The following is a 23,127-nucleotide window of genomic DNA, read 5'->3' as shown; positions in this document are numbered from 1 at the left end:
CGATTGATGCTTATTATCAGGCGATTCGTCTGCTCATTTGCTTCCAATATCATAAAAAAAACATACACCTGCGTTTTCCCCACCCTGATGATATTTACTCAATCAAGTAAAAGCGACAATTTGAGTAATAAATATTAAACGGACATTGATATTGACGGTTAAAAAGTAGGTACCTAGGTGACGTTTACGTAAATCAAAATCTCATTATGTCGAGTCTTTGACTAAGTCGGTCTTTAAATCAGCGAACTGAATATTAATTAAGTCATACTTAGGGCTTGCAATTCGAATATTCGAATTTGTCGAATATTCGACCTGTTTTGATATTCGAATATTCGGCCGCTCAGGTTTCGAATATTCGAATATTTTTTATTACTATAAAAAATCTATTTTATCCGCTGTAGTTACAGTTTCTGTGTGTTTTCCGGGTATTCACAGTGAATGAGGAACGGTATAGGTACCCAAATACGAAGGAAATACTATTTTTACTGTATTCCTCTCGATAGACTTCGTGAATACAGTGAAACCTAACTCAATTTAAAAGAAAACGAAATCAAAAAGTATGTTATTTTTACGGTGCGTAAGTTTTAAGTTAAAGGGTCATTCTGTTTATTCAGTACAAGCGTACGTTAAGCGAATTTTTGAAGTCTAAACGTTACCACTTATCGCAATTCTCAAATTTGATCATACCAAACCTGCCCAACTAGGTAATCTAACCATACACCTTTAGCTGACGAATAATCCACCCAGTAGTCAACTAACTTTTTCCCTTAAATATTCCAATATTATATAATTAGCCGACCATTAGGAATAAAAACTTGCCAAAACAAATAAAGTCAATAAAGATTCAAAATACAATGGAATTAAAGGCGTTTTTACAGGCCTCTGAGTGACTACAAGTTAATTTAAATCGGAAAATAATTTTCTAATAAAAAAAATCTTACATACCTAGGTGTTTGGATGGTTAAAGTTATTTTATTTCACGCAACGACGCATTTATAATAAAAATTTTATCTAGAAATATTGAATACATCTAATTTTGGCGTTTTACTTGTTTTTATAAAATGTGGGCATCTCATAGTAGGAAGATAAAATCTACTCAAAATTAAGTGGATTTCTGCAAAATATCATTAGTTTTAGCAATATGTGAAAAAAGCTTTTGAATAAAACGATAATAAACCGATTTCTCGTTCCATTTCTTATTTTTTATAATATTCGAATAATTATTCGAATATTCGAATATGTCGTCAGAAAAAGTCGAATATTCGAATACCTGAAAGTTTCGAATATTTGCAATCCCTAGTCATACTGTTAGTGAACAGCGAAAAAATAACACCCACTGCTTATTCGAAGTCTAATTACTTACTATGGATTTTGTTAGCAATTTCGGCAAGTTCAAATAAAAAGAACAAAAAAAAAACACACCATACACTGCCATACACTGACATTGCCATCCACTACCAACATTACCATACACTGTGAGGCGAGTAATATATTTTACGAGGTAAATATCTCACGTCCATATTCCGTTTTATAATATACATATTTAAAATTAATGTGTTTCCATTTTGCAGAGCAGAAAACCGCATTTCACCAATCAATCCACAATTACCGACGCGTCGTGTCATCGTACTAAAAGCAACACAGTTAACCATTGATACACTTCATTATCAATGCAATAAGGATTAAGAATGGACAGTGTGATATGTCCTCGATATACGTATCGTATAGGTTACCAATCACAATTAGCGGGTAATTTGTGAATGAGCTTTGGCTCTGCTGCGGACTGTTACCAAACTGGTTGCAATGCAAATAGTTTACCAATCAGAGTAACGGTGACAATATTGGGTAGCTACATGTCTAAACAAACAGATGTTTATCACTGATACGGATCCGTATATAAAGAGACTACGTATCTAAGGGGTCATCCATTAATTACATCACACGAATTTCTAGGTTTTTTGACCCCTCCCCCCTCCATATCACACTTGGTCACATTTGGCAGACCTCTCCCCCCTGGTGTGACGTCACATTTTTTCAACGAAATCGTCAAATATTTATGTAATATTTTATCAAAATATTTTTCACAAAAGAAATATTAGTAATTTTACAACCCAAAACTGATTGGGACAGAAATTTAAACGAATAAAAACAATTATCGTTCCAAAAACTTGTTTTATACCGTATTTATCAATGATAAAAAATAAAATAATTTAATTATTTTTTTGTTACTGATGAAGTTAAAGTGACGTCACAAAGTTTGTGACTCCCCCCTCCCCCTTGTCACAGCATGTCACATTTTCTTTACCCCCTCCCCCCCCCCCCTTAAACGTGTGATGTAATTAATGGATGACCCCTAATATGAGATTTGTGTAAGTAGCGATCTCACTACTTCATCAGCACCGTAAATAAGTCTAAAGCGCCCATTTCTAGCTCCTGCAACGCGCAACGCTCCCCAGCAACGCTTCTGTAGTCACAATAGGGTTGCCAACTATTTTTTGGTAGAATATAGTATTTTCCAGAATAGGGCATCAAAAATATAGTACATTTCAAAAAAATATGGTACTTTTGGTGTATAAAATACTAAACATAAGTGTAACATACGTTTAATCGGAAATATAGTATTATAGCGTACTATATATTTTTCCAAAAGTATATAGTACAGAGAGCCAAAATATAGTACAATACTATATAATATAGTACGGTTGGCAACCCTAAGTCACAATCCAAATTTAATCTTTTCCAAGTGCCCTCCTAGCTCCCAATGTAGACTGGGGGCTTCATACACACCTATGCATTTTTTCGCAGAGGTAAGCAGCAAGTTTCGTAAGGAGTGCGGCACACATTAGGTTAAAAACCTAATGTGTGCCGGATTAGAAATGCTCGTTCTAATCCGGCACACATCAGGCAGTAAGGCCTGAGTGGACGCTCTAAGCCAGCGGTCGGCAACCCGCGGTAGCGGGCCGCATGCGGCCCGTGAACCTGTCACTTGCGGCCCGCGAGCCTCCCTGGCTATTTTGTATGTAATATTGACAAACGACAATGTCTGATAAAGTCATAAATATTAACAACGTGCGGCCCGCGTCAACTTCGATAACTACTAACCCTTGGCTGCTAAAAGGTTGCCGACCGCTGCTCTAAGCGGAGCGTTCGGCGGGGCGTGCAGCGTGGCGTCGGGCTCACAAGTAATTTGAGCAGCGTGCACTAAGCCGCTCCTATACGCTTGCATTTGTTTAACATGCACTCCGCACGCCCCGCCCCGCTGCACGCCCAACTCGAGCGTCCACTCAGACCTTACACTTATCTACTCGTACCAGTTACTTTTCAATTCAGGAAAATATCACGATGATAAGGTTACTGTTTGCCAAGTGAAAATGAAAGATGGTAACATCATGCAAAAGATAAAATAAAGCGTATAATTTGGTGGCATTAAACCTGTGCTGAATTTTAAGTCTACTTAAATGTGTGAACATTAAATTTGCAATAACCCATTTTAATATCCAGTTGGGTGTCAAGGATCATTAACACAGCTTTACGACATACGTGCTGATATTTAATGCCCTGAATTTAAATAAACACATTAAGTATTCATTTTAATGCCACATCAGGGAAAACCGTACTCTAGACAATACATATTTTAGCAAAGTAACCAGAGTGAAAGTAAATGCCAATTTATCACGCATCGAATATCAAAGCTTTCTGTAGTCGAAATTTGTAATTTTCCGATAAAAGTTTGCAATTTTATTAACAGCCAGGTAATTTACTCAAAATATATACTCGTATATATATATTATATATTCCTCGGCCCGGTTATTTCCGTATTTCTTCAAACTATTACTTATTAATATGTATTATTATTTATTTCATGAAGTTACAGTGGCAGTGGAAGTTCTAAAAAGTTACAGTGGCATAAGATACTTAATCGCATTTGATATTGTCACTGCTAAGAACCCGCCAGGCGGGCTCATATAATAAACTTGAGTAGTTTCAATTCAAGTAAATATCACTAAACTATATTAGACGTAATACATCGAAAATTCTATGGACCGTTATAATTGCTATGTTGTTGTGAAATCTAGCATTTTGGCGAAGAAACCCCAAACTTCACGCACGAAACGCTTAACGATACGGGCTTTAACAAATACTACAGCCAGTATAAGTGTATTACCTTCTCATTATCCTACACGGGATACCGTGTCTTGTCGGACGCAACTAGAGAAGTATACGATATTGTAGACGTTAATGACAAATATTGATTGTTCATATTGATATCGGTAATATATGTAGTTTTCAGTGTCCGATATCGGGACTAGCACTAACTGGCGGCTAAAGCCCTAGCTGTGACGTTAGGTCCGCGAAATCCGTCTTTTGCTCTTCAATACTTTTAATTTCTAAACGGGGCTTATTCGAGACCATCATTTACTCATTCCTGAAAACTAGGGCTTATTACATAAGGCCCTGTTTACAGAACATTGATTAGTATTTTGTGCGGGTTCATACGATTGCTCGATTGTTACTACACGCAAATGTATGAACTCTCACTTAACACTAATCAAAGTGTACATAAATAGGCCCTAATGTCACATCGGAAATGTCGTTACATTCATAAATAAATTAAAATAGTATATAATGCGACTACGTCCTGTTTGAATAAATAAGCGCTATGACACTTACAAGCGTAAGTCTCATAAAATAAATACATACGCAGGAACCTTAATACGTGATACGGCATCGATAACGATAGCCGATATCGTGTATAATGTGAAAGGGCTCTAACACATAGGTACATAAGACTTAGTAGGAGTGTCGATGTCGTCTGGTGCGTGTATCGGGGTCGGCTACACCGTTATGATGTTTATGCGATACCGGAGCACAGCCGGCTGGGGACAGATGGATCATACCACAGAATAAATAATAGTACTAAGTACAGAAGACTCACTCTCTAACAAAACGCGTCTGTTACGATCAGCACAGATATGGCCGCTAGGTGGCGACAGCGCCACGCGCGGCTTATGGCTTTCCCCAAAATTGGGGCCGAACGAATGTACTTTTAGCTACCTGTAGCAAAGCGACGAAATCGCGGAGTAAAACACGCCTGATCATGCTGAGATTTAGTGTTATTCGTTTTATACTAGCATAGTATGTGGGTATTGATTTTATGAGAATAAACAACACATTGGAATGATGGGACCTTATTAAATTGTTACGTATCAAGAAGATTATAAAGACGGTTGGTAAAGTATATAGCAGACCAACGTATGTATAATATTTTATTTACTCCTCGGTTTGCGTCAAGGTTTAAAAGTGAATACGATACAGAGCAAAGATAGCTGTTAATAGCATCCACATATGTATAAGCATCAAAGCATATTATAATTTATTTTGTTTTCGAAAGCACAGAAATAAAATCCTGCAGGATTAAAATCCGTAGTGACAGTAGTGACAATATAAGGGTCTAATACAATTTGACCGTTGACTGTACTAAAAACTGCATCATTTTGGAAAGCTCGCACCATCGCATTTTCTATGGAAAGCTCTCAATTTCTACACATAAGATGTCTAATTGGTTGGCTAGCCGTTCTAGCCGTTCTAAGATCGAAGGGCCGGCTAGACAGTCATTGACGGGTTCGAAGTAGGGTACGGTTATCGGGCACACATTACAATGTTAACAAGTATGCTTGCGCCTAGGTCGTAATCATAGATTACCTACATACAGCCTATCGATGAATCGTAGTGATCTTATCCAAATGCCATCACCAACGAACTATGTATGCATTTAGAAAACTGAGTTTTTTTTCGTACCGATAGCAAGTTCTAAAGAAAGATAATGAAAGATAATCATTTAAATATAGCCACACTACAACATTGCCCAAAAAGTTTCTTCAAGGTATTAAATTTTAAACTTTAATTGGTACTTTATGTAGCTACATATATATGTGTACAATCAAGCTCAACCCTCCTGCCGACACCAATACTAGCGATTTTGTAATATTACTTATATGGAGATATTTTGTCTCTTAACAAATTAAATTTGTTTTCCGTATGAGTGACGTACATAATTGCCTTTGTCATTTAACTTTAAACGTACGTATATGTATACAGCTTTACACAATTAATATTAGTAATTGTGTCTCGTTGGCTGTCTACGAGTAAGGAAACTCTTATAAACAGTGTGTTTTATCATGACTGCTCAGGCGGTCTAGCATGAGTTGCTTTCTCGCGCGCGACTTCATTCATAAATCAAGCGCGACTTCAAGTATGGACTCACGCGCGAGAACGCAACTTATGCTAGACCGCCAGTTAACATAATTTGGCATATCGTCAAGTAAATTGTAATTCAAACTTTGTCGACGGGTGTACATAGGTAATAAAATGATAAAAATAAATACCTAAGAAAATTTGATTCAAACACAAACTGACATATATACATTACAAATAACATGAACGTAACTATTACTCATGGAGATAAATTGGAGTAATCAGCGTCACATGTAATATTTACGATTATATAATTTTCTTGTAATCAACAAAACGCCTATCTCTAATCTGTCTGGATTTGAGAAGGAAGCTGGGGCGATTTAAAAACTGATGGCAAGCGTCCAAATACGATATGGGTAAGGGACTCAGAGTTACATGAAATAGCTAAATTTACATTCGGTTGATAAATTTAAAATTAAAAAAGGAGATAATATGTTACCTAACTATGCAGGCGGTTAATTCACTGCTAAAATACGCTTGAAGCGCTATGTCGTAGCCGACAGCATGGTTTTTTTCGGTACCCATGCTTCGTAAAGAGGCGTTACGACAGTGTGTCGTGATTAGCGCTGCGTATTAGGCTTATTTAGCACAGGAGCACCGCGACGGTATCTTGCCCACGAGATAGACTACGTATCCCTCTGTAAGAAAATGACGGGTAACCTAACTCGCGGGCGATTGACTGTCGCAGCGCTCCTGAATGGAATAGAACTTGAATGGATTATTGCACTAATGAACTACATATTACTTACTGCATCAATTCTCATTTTCTGATTAGAAAAGTAAGTAATTATATACGACATTTATCACGGTTTCATATAGATACAACCGTCTTCAGAATCTTTGAAATGTACTTACTAATTATTACTGATGCGACTTATAGTAGCAAACCTTGTAAACCAAGACGGTGAAAAGTTATTCTAGTAAGACGAACTTTGCGACGGCACCGCAGCAGGCGGTTTGATTTGTACATAAAGTTATCTCGTAGTTGCTGTATGTCTCGTGTCTCTAATTATGCTTCGGTAGGTGCACACAGTATTAATAATAATTAAAATTAAGGACTCTCGCTAGGTGGTTGGATCAAGGGTCAGATGCAGAAGGCGGTGATCTTGGATACGGCGCGGATAGTCCGCCGGTTCCTCTCTCTGCAGCCCTGACCACCGGCAGCTTGGGCCTTGCCCCGCTGCTGGCGGCACCCTAGGTTAGGTTTTTTATAATATGTTTATACGTATTTTGTATTGTTTTTGTAAGTGTTTTTGTATTTTATTTTTATATCCATATTATAAAATAACCTAGCCTAAGAGTTCAAATAAATAACGAGAATTAAAATTAATATTAATCTATTACATTACAATGTAAGCCGGTGAATAATGTACATAGCTGTAAAGATAAAATTTAGATTAAGTATTATTTAAGTAAAATGTTGCTATGCCCTAACGGGTGCATGTTGTAACCTAAGATATATAATATAAGACCTACTGTAAACACATGTATGCAATAAATGATATGAATATGAATATGAACAGTATATGAATACGATGTCTTTACGTAAGTACCTACATCTTTTAGTATGTCATAGTAATTCGTGTGATGGCCGCGATTTTGACGTGATAATTATAAGATAAAACAATCATCACCTCAAACAAGACGAGACAATGCATTTGACCGTAAAACAACTCTACTGCTTCATGACACTAATTTCACTTTGTATGAAATTCGTATACACAGTGACCTGATTTCAATGCACTTGAGTGTATTTAATAAAGTCGTATTCACTAATAAAAAGCACACAAGACCAGCGCACGAGCAGGTTAAACATCTATTTCCGTTTTGACATAACTGTTCATAGAGTTAACACGAACATTATTAATTAATTACCATATCCAAACGTTCTCGTATGCTATACCTATTTATACACTCGGTCACGGCACAACGACATTTGGAAATCTTCCAAGAGCGAGTTTTTGAGAAATTTATTCCGTATATTTCTGAGTTTAGTGTTTTTGGGTCGTCAGAAAGTGGGGTCATGTATATTGGCAGTGGACGCTCGGCGCCTCTTGTCAGATCAGAGCCACTTGAAAGGTGTTTTATGATACGGATGGTACTATGTTTACGTTGGATAAAATGTATAGCGTTTTTTTTTTCATTTAACGACTTCGCGGTATCGCATTTTAAGAGGCCGGTATCGATTTTAGACGCAAAAATGTAAAATTGATAGATTTAGTCGATGAAATTGTACACCTTTTGTTACGTAATAGAAATAACAAGTACGGGTATCTATTAGCACGTCTTATTATCTTGCATTTGTACAGATAATTTTTATGAAAACTGACTCATTAAATTAGTAATGATTTTTTCTCTGATGGACGTTTAGGTAAACGCGCGTAAAGCACTGATTTAGTCGATCTTATTTGTAAATTTCGTAAAGGTTGGACTGCTAAAAATGGTAATTTTGTACTACACATATCCTGTACTCCAACTTGCATAGACTACATTTTTATTATATGATATTGAACTAGAGTAAATGAAAGTTAGACGAAATCAATTTTCACCAGAAATTACTTCAAAACAAGTGAACTTTTTTCGTGAAAATCGACTTAATTTCAACGTAATTTTGAGACTTAAACAATCTACAACATTTCCTGAAACTGTTCTTATACATAATTTTTTATAATTTATAACTATAATTTCTGGATGAATTTTTAAAAACTGCCCCTTCTCGTCATATATTGCCGGTGACGCACGCTCGGGACCTTATTATTAAAAGGCAAGATGAGAAGACATGTTAATAGAAACCAATACTTGTTATTTAGATATTACGTAACAAAAGGAGTACAATTTCAACGACTAAATCTATCAATTTTACATTTTGGCTCTAAAATCGTTAACGGAGCCTTAAACACTGAACGGGTTAAAGTTAGCCAACTGCTAATCAAGATAGAAAAACTAAAAAAAGTTTAGTTTTTGAAGTAAAAACTTCTTTAGCGGCGCTGTGCACTTTTTGAGGTGGGGAAAAAATGTTAAACTGCGTTCTCGCGCGCGAGTCCATACTTGAAGTCGCGCCAGATGTATGGAGTCGCGCGCGAGAACGGAACTCATGCTAGACCGCCTGATCGAATAACTTACAATGTCATTGAGTTTTTCTTTATTGATTTAAATGCCATCTAGTGAGTTTCCATCTAACTGGTATTAGTATAACTAGAGTACTAACAGTGATGTGCTAAGGGGTTTTAAGTAGTGCGACTAAATAACGCTAGATGTTGTTAACCTCAATTACCTATAAATAGTGCTGCAGACATTTTGCAATAGTGATAGAGTTTTCACTTCTGCCAGCACTCCCGGTGTGCAACCCGTTGTTTTTTTAAGTAGTTTATAAATATGCCTCTGTTTATCTCTATGATTGACTGCATGGTAGATCCATAATCCATAAAGCATCAAGTCAGCCATTTGTGCATTTTTTTGTATTGTGTGCAACAGCGTTTAAATGAATAAAATAAACAATATTAACTTCCAGTGCCAAGCTGCCCAACGTCTCAATTCTTAAACAATCTGAAACCTCCTAGCGGGTTTTGGTATAGCAAAAGTGTTACTTAACTAGCAAGCATTATCTGTCGTAGGTATCAGTCGTATAACTTTTCTCGAAAGGAATTTGTATACAAGGTAAGGAACTTTAGCTGCGTAATTTGAATTCTCTGAAACATTTAATAGGATTAGTCTTAAGAAGAAAACAAAAGACGTCTCGTTTACCAACAAAAACAATGTTCGTAATGTATTGTGTACTCTCAACACAAAATACTCTTAGTTGCTATAAGCTGGAAACAAATTATCGGACGCGGCTGACGGACGCGGCTGACGCGCGCCACATAAAAGTGTGCACAGTCAGGAACATCCAGCGCGCCAGATTTCTGTCGGATGTCCGAAGGCTCAAGGTTACGTCCACGGCTTACCTCCGATAGTTTGCACAGTCCAGTGTATATATGTCGCAGTAAGATAGATAAAGCCGTTATATAGTTATAACCCTAGGGATATAATTATATGTCGTAACATAGTTATACGAAAGCGATTCATTACTATCTTACTAGGAATATAACTATAATACGTCTTTAGTTTAGTGATATAGTTATATTACTGGATTCAGTTTAGTGAAATAATTGTAGGTAGGAGTGCGGCGGTGCGGCGGAGGTATAGTTATTTCCCTAGGGATATAGTTATATGCCGTATAGTACGTATTATAATCATATTCCTAGTAAGATAGTAATTGTAGGTAGGAGTGCGGCGGAGGTCTAGTTATATCCCTAGGGATATAGTTATATGCCGTATAGTACGTATTATAATCATATTCCTAGTAAGATAGTAATAAGTAATTGTAGCAGTGTAGTGCGGGGGTGCGGCGGAGTCGGCGGCGGGGGCTTCTTTGGGGGGGAAAGCTGGCGCGAGATTTGACAGAATTTCTATGAAAATAGCTGTCACTCAGTAGAAATCTCGCGCCAGCTTTCGTGAATCGACCTGTACTTTTACGTAATATTGCTAAAAAGTATTACAACTAATTGCAACCAACAAAGTTGATTTTGTAATAAAAATAAAAATGAATATACTTACTGTTTTCATTGATTACCTGGCAGATTTATAACCATTTAACCACATTAGTTTAGTCAAATACCGTATTATAATCATATTCCTAGTAAGATATTACTATCTTACTAGGTGTCTACGACAACAAGTCACCGCGCGGGGCGCGGGCGCGCGGGGAACAGATACGGACCCCACCACACTCCATTAGCTCCAGCGGCACCCACAACGCCGCACGCGTCTTACATACTATTTTTATCTCATAATACGCTTGTATCAGTATCGGATATTAAATCCCTATTTTTATCATACATCAAGATCTTTTACTTGCACCATAATCGCCTGCAAGTTTTTGGCGACCGTGACAGGACTAGTCACCTCAAGACATCTGCGCGTACGCGACATAGCAACAGGGAAGGCAGAACGTTCGAGAAGCGCGAACAAAGAAACTGCAGCGCGCAACCTTTGGACTGCATGCCACGCGGGTCTCGACGGCGATCTACTTCCAGGGGAGTGCTCAATCCTTATCCTTTACCCTTTTACCTATCCTAGTTTTGATTTTTGTGCTTAGCGTACTTTTATTCCAAAAAATAATTACGACTTTTAGTAAATTTCTAAGATTCCGCTAATCATCTTTCTTATCTTGAGTGCATTCTTTGCCTATGCTGCTACGTGCCTATACTTGCCTATACATAATTCAGCATTAAAATCATTATAAAAATTAAAAACATTTTAAGCCTAAAAGCACTTAATCCATTGGCCTGCTGGAGCTAATCAACCTTAATCTATAAGTCATAAAGTGCTAATTGCATTGCATCTTGAATTGCACTGCTTAATATTATAATTAATCTTTAAGTTGTTTACGTAAAATAATAAGTGCTTGTGCACCGAACACGCCCTTGTTCACGCTTTCTTTATACAAAGCATTCCTTAAACATTATTTCGCTAAGATATTTCATAAAAGCAATTAATTTAAGTAACTTTAAATAAGTAAAATTACGTTTTTACCAGTAAATAATTACTATCTCACATTATTAAACATAGTGTTTATTCCTCAAAGGTCCAAACCATTAGATACCTTATATACTTGCATCATAGCTCATTTCGTTTCGGGCCGACATTTCCAGGATAAATCCTTCGGACTGACTGCGCTCGCGTCGGCGGTGCCTGCCTACTCGCTGCAGTGCCGACCTACTTCGCGTCAGCTGTTCGAGCGAGACTTGACCTACTTTCGCGCGGTGTCTCCGCGCACCTGGAACTCCTGCCTGGTTTGATGCACAGTTTTCTTATCTTGTTTATTGATTGCCCTTCACTAGATCTTGTTTATTACCGTTTTTGTGTTGGGTCATTATTTATCCATTTCAACTTTAGTGTCTCGCATATAAATATTAATATAACATAATGACTACACCCACCTCTCCTAACGGCGGCGTAGACATAGGTGCGCTTGAAAATGAATTAAAGCTTAAAGATTTAATTAAACAACGCGGTTCAATTAGAGGTAGACTGACACATTTTGAACAGTTTATTGAAGAGTTGAAAAGGATAAAACCTGACCAAATTTCTGAAGCGCAATTTAATGAATTGAATTTGCGAATTGCAAAAATGGAAGCTTTATTCTGTGATTTTGAGAGATGTCAAAGTCAAATAGAATTATCTTATCCTAACCCGGATGAACAAATTCGCGAAAGAGAGAAAACTGAAAAACGGTTTTACAGTGATATTGCCAGTGCTCAAACATTATTAAAATTGCGACCCATAAATAATGAGGATAAACAAAGTTCGTACAGTAGTTGCTCACGTCAGGATAACGTTAACGTAAAATTACCTGTTATCAAATTACCGGTGTTTGACGGCAATTACTTTTTGTGGTTGGAATTCCGCGATACGTTCGAGTCATTAATAAACAATAATGAAACTATCCCTGACATTAACAAATTCCACTATTTACGATCGTCCTTAGAAGGGAGCGCGGCACTTGTAATCAAGTCAATTGAATTTTCTTCACAAAATTACAAGGTCGCATGGGATTTGTTATGCCAGAGGTATAATAACAAGAAAATTCTTATTAATAATCACCTGAAGGCTCTCTTTAAAATAGAACCTTTAACCAGAGAATCACATAAATCTTTAAGATACTTAATTGACCTTGTGACCAAAAACCTGAGGGCACTGACTACGCTTGGACAGCCGGTTGACCAATGGGACACGCTGATTATATTTATGGTGTCCAGTAAACTGGACTCGACCACCAGTGGTAAGTGGGAGGAGTATAGAAACAATCTCTCCGACTTGCCACTCTTGGACGAATTTATCGAGTTTCTTCGCAATCGAGCGGACATTTTAGAAACTACATTAGCTAACAGACATGAAAAAAGCGTCTCTCATATTCCTAAAGATAGTCATCCAAAAAGTGAACATAAGGGCTCATTCACAAAAAATGAATATAAAGGCCCATTCACACAAAATGAACATAAAGGCTCATTCACACATAGTAAATTTGCAAAAAGTTTCCTCACGTCCAGTACTCCTAAACCGGTAGGTTCATCGTGTCCAATGTGTAGTCAGGGTCACAGAATCATAGACTGCGAATCATTCAAATCTTTACCGCTCGAAAGCAAGTGGAGCGAAGCCTTAAAGTTAAATCTTTGCACCAACTGTTTACGACGCGGAAATGAAACACGTAATTGTAAATTAGGAGAATGTAGATTATGTCATAAGAAGCATAACACATTACTGCATAAAGATAATAACGTAACTAAACCCTTGTCTGCGACGACACCCACGGTTGGAACATCAAATGACCTTGAAGTAGTCAACCAACCGCATAGGGCTTTATCAGTCCGATCAGATAAGCAGATTATGCTTGGTACCGCGTTAGTTAAGGTATCCAATCCCAACACAAATGTATCATATGTAGCTCGCGCTGTCCTTGATGCCGGCAGCCAACCTTGCTTCATTACTGAAAACATAAAAAATAAACTTGGATTAGGGAATCCTGAACCCGATTCTTTAGATATATCGGGCATTAAAAACATTAAACTCTCAGCATCCGATCGATGCGATGTAGTTGTCAGCTCCATGTCAAATCAGTTCCAAGTGACGCTAAACTGCTTAGTCCTTAATGAGATTACAGATCAGTTGCCCAACTTACCTGTAGACCTTACTCAACTAAACATACCTAAACATATTCAGCTCGCTGATCCTGAATTCCATAAAGTTTCTGATGTCGATATATTGATAGGTGCCGAAGTATTTTACGAACTGTTAGGTTTTGAAAAAATACGTCTAGGCCAAAATTTACCCCTTCTTGTAAGTACAGAATTCGGCTGGATCGTAGCAGGTCGTTTAATTCCAACTCATGTTCCTAATTCTAAAACGTCGCAAAAGCTTCATAGTTTTTTCACAAAGGAAATTAGTGAAAAGTTGACCAAGTTCTGGAACCTTGAAGAACTTCCAGAAGCCAAAGCTCCCTTGTCAGCTGACGAGGAGTTTTGTGAAGAGCACTTTAAAGCTCATACTTACCGTTTACCAGATGGCAGGTTCACAGTTCAGATGCCACTGAAAGAAACCCCTGAAAAGTCATTAGGCGATTCTTACCGAGGTGCTGCCAAGCGATTTTATACCTTAGAGAAAAAAAATTAAATAAAGATCCTAATTTGAAAAAACAATATAGTGATTTTATACATGAATACGAGTCTTTAGGTCATCTCACACGAATCGATAAGCCGACATTCGGTTATTATCTAGCACATTTCTGCGTTATAAGAGAAAATAGTGAAAGTACCAAATTGAGAGTAGTCTTTGACGGAAGCATGAAAAGTGCCTCCTTAAAAAGCCTTAACGACATACAATGTGTAGGCCCTGTCGTACAAGACGACCTCTTTAATATTTTAATCAGGTTCCGTCAACATAAATATGTTTTTACGGGAGACATAGAAAAATGTTATCGCCAAATCCTAATTCATGATTCGCAACGAAACTTACAGTTAATATTATGGCGCGAAGATGACACAAAGCCTTTAGAAGTGCTTCAATTGAATACTGTCTCCTACGGCACGGCCTCAGCACCATTCTTAAGCACACGGTGCCTTTTACAGCTCGCATTAGAATGCCCGGATCCTTTAGTATCTGAAGTCATAAAAAGTGATTGCTATATGGATGATATCTTAACAGGTGCAGACAGTAAAGAAACTTTGTCTCACGTACTCAACGGAGTAGTAGGCACACTTAATTCGGCATGCTTTCCAGTGCATAAATTCCGTAGCAACTGTCCTGAAATATTTAAGGATTCGGTAGTATCTGACAATCTAAACCTAAGTAAACAGTCCAGTGTTCTAGGTGTACAGTGGACACCAAACACTGACAATCTTGCATTTGCGATTGAACCAATTCCTAAAGATGAAATCGTTACAAAGAGAACAATCTTATCTAACACTTGTAAGATATTTGACCCTCTTGGGCTCCTAAGTGCTTGCACTATTACACTTAAAATCTTACTTCAAAAACTGTGGTCTATCAAGTTGACTTGGGATGAGGAGGTACCCGCGGACATTAAGAAAACGTGGCTTAAACTACATAACGACTTGAATGCTTTACTTTCAGTTTCTGTACCTAGACATGTACAATGTTCATCTCCTGTCGCTTGTGCGATCCATTGTTTTGTAGACGCGTCTAAAGACGCTTACGCGGCTTGCGTATACGTACGCACCACGGATAGTTCAGGCTTCATAACTGTCAGATTGCTTTGCGCAAAAACCCGAGTCTGTCCCCTTAAAGTTCAGACTATACCTAAACTTGAATTGTCAGCAGCCCTATTGGGCGCTCGACTCGTTTCCAAGGTCAGCGGAGCTCTCCGATGCTCCATACAGGAAAAGGTTTTCTGGTCAGACTCCACTGTAGCACTTGGCTGGATAAAAACAAGCCCTAAAATACTTAAAACATTCGTATGTAACAGAGTGAATGAGATTCGTGAGCTTACCTCGAGAGACTCGTGGCGACATGTACCCACTGATAAAAATCCAGCTGACCTGGCCTCGAGAGGCGTAGCTCCAAGCCTCCTTGTTGAGTCATCCTTGTGGTGGGAAGGTCCAGGTTTCCTGAAACATGACAAATCTAAATGGCCGCAAAACCCCGCCACCGAGACTGCTTTACCTGAAATGAAAGTCTTACACTCAAATATAAATCAAAACAATGAAACTAAAAACTTAATTGACATACAAAGATATTCAAGTTCATTACGCTTAAAAAGAATAATTGCATATGTACACAGATTTATAAACAATTGTAAAATTAAAGAAAAACATAATCGGTCAGTTGGACCCCTTAAAGAAAACGAACTTAGTTCAGCCTTAACTTACCTTATAAAACTAGCCCAGTCAGAGTCATTTAAAGATGAACTTAAACTAATAAAAAATAATAAAAAACTTACCTCGTCCCATATGTTACAGCTGTCTCCGTTCCTTGATGACGTCGGCGTGCTGAGAGTAGGTGGTCGGCTTAATAATAGCGAATATAGTTATGACAAAAAGCATCCAGTGTTACTACACGCTAAACATTACTTAACAAAATTGTTGATGCGAGCCGATCATCTACGCTTACTGCATGCTGGCCCTCAGCTACTCCTGGCAAGCTTCAAAGACCAGTTTTGGCCCCTGGGAGGTAGAACGTTGGCACGAAGCATATACCATCGCTGCGTAATATGCACTCGTCTTAGAGCCAAAGCCATGGAGCCGCTGATGGGCCACCTGCCAGCTAGTCGAATCACTCCTAACTTCCCCTTTGCTATAACGGGAACAGATTTTTGTGGTCCATTTCCAATTTCGAGCAAAATAGGACGCGGAAATCGAATTAGCAAATGCTATATTTGTATATTTATTTGTTTTTGGACTAAGGCAGTCCATTTAGAAACCGTTAGTGACCTTAGTGCTAAAGCATTCATTGCCTGCCTTCGCAGATTCATTTCGCGTAGAGGAAGACCTAGTAAAATTTATTGCGATAACGGTACTAATTTTGTTGGTGCAAACAATGAACTGGGACGAGCATTACAGGCAGGCATGAGGTCCATATATAATTACACAGCCGAAGAGCGCATTCAGTTCATATTTAATCCCCCTTATTCCCCCACATTCGGCGGATTGTGGGAGGCCAATGTTAAATGCTTAAAATACCATTTAAAAAGAACAATAGGTAACTCTTGCTTAACGTTTTCGGAGTTGAGTACCCTTTGCACGGAAGTTGAAGCGGTCCTTAACTCCCGACCCCTTACTCCTCTTACATGTTATCCCAGCGACCTTTCTCCCCTCTCCCCAGGGCACTTCCTCATCGGGCGCCCTCTGACTTCGCTGGCGTCCCCTCCTGCTGCATCCGGAAAGGGCATAAAGACGCGCTATCAGCTGCTCGAGTTGCTACGTGACAGTTTCGCGAAGAGGTGGAAAAACGAGTACCTCTCCGAGCTACAAAAACGAACAAAATGGAGACATCCCTATAGAGATCTCAAGGAAGGCGCTATGGTAGTGTTCAAAGAGGATAACCTACCTCCCATGAGATGGAAACTTGCACGTGTCCATCGACTATACTACGGCAAGGACGGAATCGCCAGGGTAGGCGATTTTAGAACCATCAGAGGGATCGAACGACGGGCACTGAACAAGGTGTGCCCCCTCCCTGATGACAATGACGAGATGTTGGAAGAAGCTTCAGCGCCAGCCAGTCCTACCGACCCCTCAGCTTCCTCCAACGGCCCCCCAGCATGTCTACGACAACAAGTCACCGCGCGGGGCGCGGGCGCGCGGGGAACAGATACGGACCCCACCACACTCCATTAGCTCCAGCGGCAGCCACAACGCCGCACGCGTCTTACATACTATTTTATCTCATAATACGCTTGTATCAGTATCGGATATTAAATCCCTATTTTTATCATACATCAAGATCTTTTACTTGCACCATAATCGCCTGCACTAGGAATATGATTATAATACGTATTATACGGCATATAACTATATCCCTAGGGATATAACTATACCTCCGCCGCACCGCCGCACCCCTACCTACAATTATTTCACTAAACTGAATCCAGTAATATAACTATATCACTAAACTAAATACGTATTATAGTTATATTCCTAGTAAGATAGTAATGAATCGCTTTCGTATGACTATGTTACGACATCTAATTATATCCCTAGGGTTATAACTATATAACGGCTTTATCTATCTTACTGCGACATATATAAGTCGTCGCGGCTGTGAGCCGCGTCCGTCAGCCGCGTCCGATAATTTGTTTCCAGCTAAGTATATGCTTGATTCGATCAGAAGTCAGCTGAAGACAGGGTCCGAAAAATAATTATTAATGGTAATTGTCATGATAGTTATCAATTTATTTTTTAACAAGCAGGAACGTCTACGACCGATGCTATTAAACTTAGAATAAATTTAAAAGTGGAAAAATTACTGTCTTGGGTATTTTTCCATTTTTAAATTTATGATAGTTATTATCATTAGTTAATTATTAATTTGATGGTAGGTAACCTCAATTTCTGGATGGAATATCCCATTGGAACAATTTTATTTATTCCAAATAGTAAAAAGTGTAGGTAGGTAAACACTAAACACTCCAATTATCGGTAATAACTACTCGATAATATCTTATCTTATCTTATTGTTTTCGGGGGCCCTTGCGGATACTCTTCGACCCATAGGGATCTTTTGTGCAATTACCCCCTAGAGAAGATCCGTCAACTACTCAAGAGCTTTTCCCAGCATATCCATGTGTCGGATGATGGAGCTCATGGGTAGCGTTTTAAAGTCCATTGGTTCCAGATATCCTGCTCCAAAGTCCTTCATTCTTTGTCTGGCATTATACTCGATAATATACTTACCTATGATAATTATCCGCGAATTATCAAGGATTATTAACTATCGCGATAATTTCGAACTGTGGCTGAAGGCGTATTTATAGAAGTTATTTTGAAATGCAAACAGCAAAATGGCGGCACATTGAAATAAACGACAATCACTGCAATTTATTGCGGTCTCGCCGGTCCCCCTAAGTCAAAGTTTTTTTTTTACGTTGTGGATTCACCGTGGATTTGGACAAGAAACAACGACTTTATTACACATACTTTAACTGGCACCTACTCGTACGAGTATACCTATAGGTACCTATGTACAATTGGAAATGTACAAATAATGGTTAATACAAATACGATGCGAATTCTCTTTTCCTAGTATTGTTGTTGCTGGGAATCTCTTGTTAATGTGCGAGTTACAAGTACACATTCAAAATGATCATTAAGTGTAAAGTTCCGAGAAGAAGATTCTGGATAAAATATATTAAAGAAACATTTATTTCTACTATATGGCTAATTGGCATGATTTTGCCTGGGACGCTGGTTTGTGTCCCAAGAGTTTAAACAGCACTGAATGTTTACTATGTTTTGTATTTAGAACATTTATTTATATCTTAAATAGTTATAAATAAAACATACCCTGCGTAACTTAGGATAAAACTGTGTAACTACCATATATTGTACACAAATTTATTTATTACACTGACTTTAAAGCCAATTTGTAAACCGATAAGCACTTGACAGCCCAGAACCACACCTCGTCAGTCATCAAACATCAAAAGCCCCACAACATATGAACACAGGTCAGAAATTAACACCCTCGAAAAATCCCGCCGACCGCGCCAATAAACACGCCCAATTAAACCTAACGCTCGGAACAATCGCTCATCGATCATGCTCAGACAGGTCACAGCGAAATAATGTGGCCGGAGATACATTTATAATAAAGAACCTCAATCTGATTAAAGTAATTTTGCGGTTTAACCCTCTAATTCACACAGCTTAGCAAACCTATGTCAAATTTTGTCCCTTTCTTTCTTGGGAATCACCCAATTACATCCCTCAGTTTTGGTGACTACTCAAGTACTCAACCTTATGGCGAATATGGCGCCCCTCATCCTTAAGTGTGTGAATGTGATGTGAACAACAGTTATAAGTGGATATGTTAAATGATGCAGTACGTGCCCTTACATCTTTGCATGAAGACTACCTGTTCTTATTATTAACTCGTCTCTGCCCTGGCCTAAATTGTAATTTGATAGCCCGCAGGTTTGATTGGCGTGTGCTTTGCACTAATGATTCCTTTTATTTGTTTGAATGAATCGCAATATAGACACTTAAAACGTATAGGGAATAAGTGTATAGGTACCTACCTAGTAATTATTTTCCTGTCTTTTAAATACTAATAATGCCGGCCAATAAGGCCAGTCTAAGTGATTTACAGATGTCGCCAGTTTAGGCTTTACCTGTCAATCCTACAAATAGTGTTAAATTCTTGTTTTTTTTAATGGTGTAATTGTATAGCCTGGCCCTTTTAGTCAGATCTCACAGAAACTAATAGAGATAGGTAAAACCTGGCCTCGTCTATACAAACAATTAAACCCTTGACAGTTGCCAACCCCATTAATTAATTAATAATTACACAAACGATGTAAGAACAGATGTTTATCTTACAAGAAAACTATCTGAGTAAGACTTTGTAGACATAACAGTTAAAGTTGGTTCAAAGTACAAAGTAAACTTCAAATGAATCTTACATAATCAAGCCTTTCAGGAGACCTAACAGTAGAATGACAAGTAATTAATGCCGTAGTTGACAAGACCAATAAGTTACAATATTTCAATTATCATGCGGTCGGGTCACTGTTATCTAGTCGAAATAATATTTTTATAGGCCTGTTTCTGTACTATGCATATATTTATGAAAGATATTTAAGTTATGATAAGATTGTTTGTTATTCATTATTTATTGCAGTAAAAGACAGGTTAAAATACAATTAAAAAGACATACATACGGTCATACTTACAAACTAACTACTAACTAAACATTGCTGCCGCTCCTAGATGCTTCCGGTGCAAAAGTGCCCATAACACTCGCGGCATTGCCGCGCTGGATGGCTATGGATAGCCTTTGCACCAGAAACGCCCCGGAGCGGGGGTCCTCCCCCTTCTGCCTAAGTCGACGGCCTATGTCGCGCACCATGTTTTTCGCGTCCGCCCCCCAGCAGCCCGCCGTTTCTACCGCGAAAGGGACAAAAATGTATCCTGCTCCCAGGGGGGCATACTTTTGCCGCTTCACTGCAGCCTGAGACTCGGCCGCCGCTCCAGCCGCGCGCACCGTGCGACTGATATGCGAGGCGGCGAAGGTGCTGACACACGTAGCGTCCCACACCAAGCACCGCCCCCTCTCCCACGGTACGAGCGTTAGCCCATCAGGCCTTTTGCCATCCGTGCGACTAAGGCCAGGAGGCTCAAGTACCGACGGAATGCCCGCCGACCTGAGAGCCCTCTGAACTATATCGTTGAGGGCATGGTGACGCGGGTGCCTGCCAGCACAACGCCGGCAACTCAGCGCGTGGTGGCCGTCGGCCCCCACCATGGTACCGCAAATGCATATATGTGGCTCACATACCTTGCAGCCCAGGCGGAGAGCAACGGACACCCTCAATGAGTCACTATCCAGCAGGGTGCCTAATTGAGGAGAAGGCAGCGCGTGCAACCATGCCCCGGATTCTGACTGCGATGCAGCCAGAAGTCTTGCGCGTTCCGTGCCCACAGCATTCCCGATAAGCCCGTTCAGCGTGTCCTTACACCCCACGTCATCCCACGCCCGCTGAACTTTGGGGTTTTCCGGCACGTTTGCTCCAGGATTGAGAGCCAACCACTCCCTCAACGCGTCGGCCACGAAAGGTATGCTCGCCTTGTCGCCATTCAAGGACAAAATATCAGCAACAAGGTCCGCCACCCCATGGGCCGACGCCAAGAAGGTCGGCAGACTTACGTCCTGCACACGTCGCACCCCAATGCCCCCATGCCGGACCGGCAAAGCCGCCTGCCTCCGTTGGTCATCGCTGAGAGAGACGTTGACAACCGCCTCAATCATGGCTTTAATGGTGTCGTCGAAGGAAGTTATTTCGTCCGGGAACTGCCAAACTGGAGATGTACGTAGCAGGTACGTCATTTTCGGGACGGCGAAGCACTTTTGCATTAGGACCAACGCTATATGCGGACTTATTTCTTTGAGACGCTCGCCAGCGAGCTGAAGAAGATCTCTGCCCACCCGTAGCGCTTCAGGAACTGCGGACGGAAATATCGGAGCACCCAATAAACAAAAAGAGTTGGTGTCTAGCTGCCTGAGGCCAGGAACTAAAAAAGAGAAACAAGACTCTGGCCCACAGGGGAAAAACTCACATTTAGCGGTATTCACCTCCAGCCCCAAATCCCTTAGATGTGGCAAAAGGATAAGTAAGTCTTGCTCTACCTCATCCGGTTTTCCTCCAATTGTGCCATCGTCGAGGTACCAGACATTAAGGGGAGATTTGAGCTCGGTGATGACTTTGTGAATTGCCAGGCTGAAGGTAAGCGGACCGAGAGGATCCCCCTGTTGGGCACCTACCTGAGAAAGGATACGGTCGGAACCATGAAAGAGATTGGAAGGATGTTGATAGACCTGGTGAAGAAAAGGGAAGAGCGTTGGAATATTATTACTGACCTCATTTAGCAAATTTTGTTATTCTACTGTTAGGTCTCATGAAAGGCTACGGCGCCCAAACATGGTCTCAAACTGAAAAGTCCAGACTCAAGGTTTGCCAGGGAGCAATGGAACGCAGCATACTGGGTGTTCGTAGAACCGACCGTATTAGTAACACCGAAACTGCGTTCTAAAACTGGCATTGTGGACGTGGGCATGAAGGTCGCTAAGCTGAAATGGGACTAGGCAGGGCACATCTGCCGAAAGCACCCAGAACGCTGGGCCAAATTAGCCACGGACTGGATGCCACATGATGGATCTCGGGGCAGAGGAAGACCCAAACGGAGATGGCGGGAAAACCTCGATACATTCTTTGTGGAGTGGCGGGAGTGTGCATTGGACAGAGCCAAGTGGCGGGTAAGAGGGGAGGCCTTTGCCCAGCAGTGGGACACACTAATAGGCTATTTCAAAAAAACAATCTTTAACAAAATCTACATATGTAACTAAATTTAATCAAAACGCAAAAACAAAGTTAATTACCTACTGGATTAGCACCTAAAGTAATTTCAAAATTAGTAATGAAACTTTTTTACTCGTTCCTTTTCTGTCCATGAGTGTATACAGGGTGTCCCAAGAAGTAGTGATATACTGAAGCTGGGAGGTAGAGGACCTAGAGGGCTATCTGAATCACCCCCATGTATGTTCCGCGATTTTTCGTATTTTCGGAGTTATGATTTTTTTTAATTTTTCACCTATCGCCGA

The 23,127-nt window shown here is 39.6% G+C and overlaps 1 long non-coding RNA gene across 1 annotated transcript in view; it reads left to right on the top strand.

Annotated features, from left to right (window-relative positions):
- The first annotated feature begins 1,293 nt into the window (after positions 1–1,293).
- Positions 1,294–23,127, top strand: part of LOC134653496 (uncharacterized) — a 146,893-nt gene continuing 125,059 nt past the window's right edge. Inside the window, exon 1 of the long non-coding RNA XR_010097261.1 lies at positions 1,294–1,307. This is a non-coding gene — a long non-coding RNA (uncharacterized LOC134653496). The remainder of the gene's footprint in view (positions 1,308–23,127) is intronic.

This window comes from Cydia amplana, chromosome 13 (assembly GCF_948474715.1).
Source record: "Cydia amplana chromosome 13, ilCydAmpl1.1, whole genome shotgun sequence".
Lineage (NCBI taxonomy): Eukaryota > Metazoa > Arthropoda > Insecta > Lepidoptera > Tortricidae > Cydia > Cydia amplana.
This window is presented reverse-complemented; position numbering and strand designations above follow the sequence as displayed.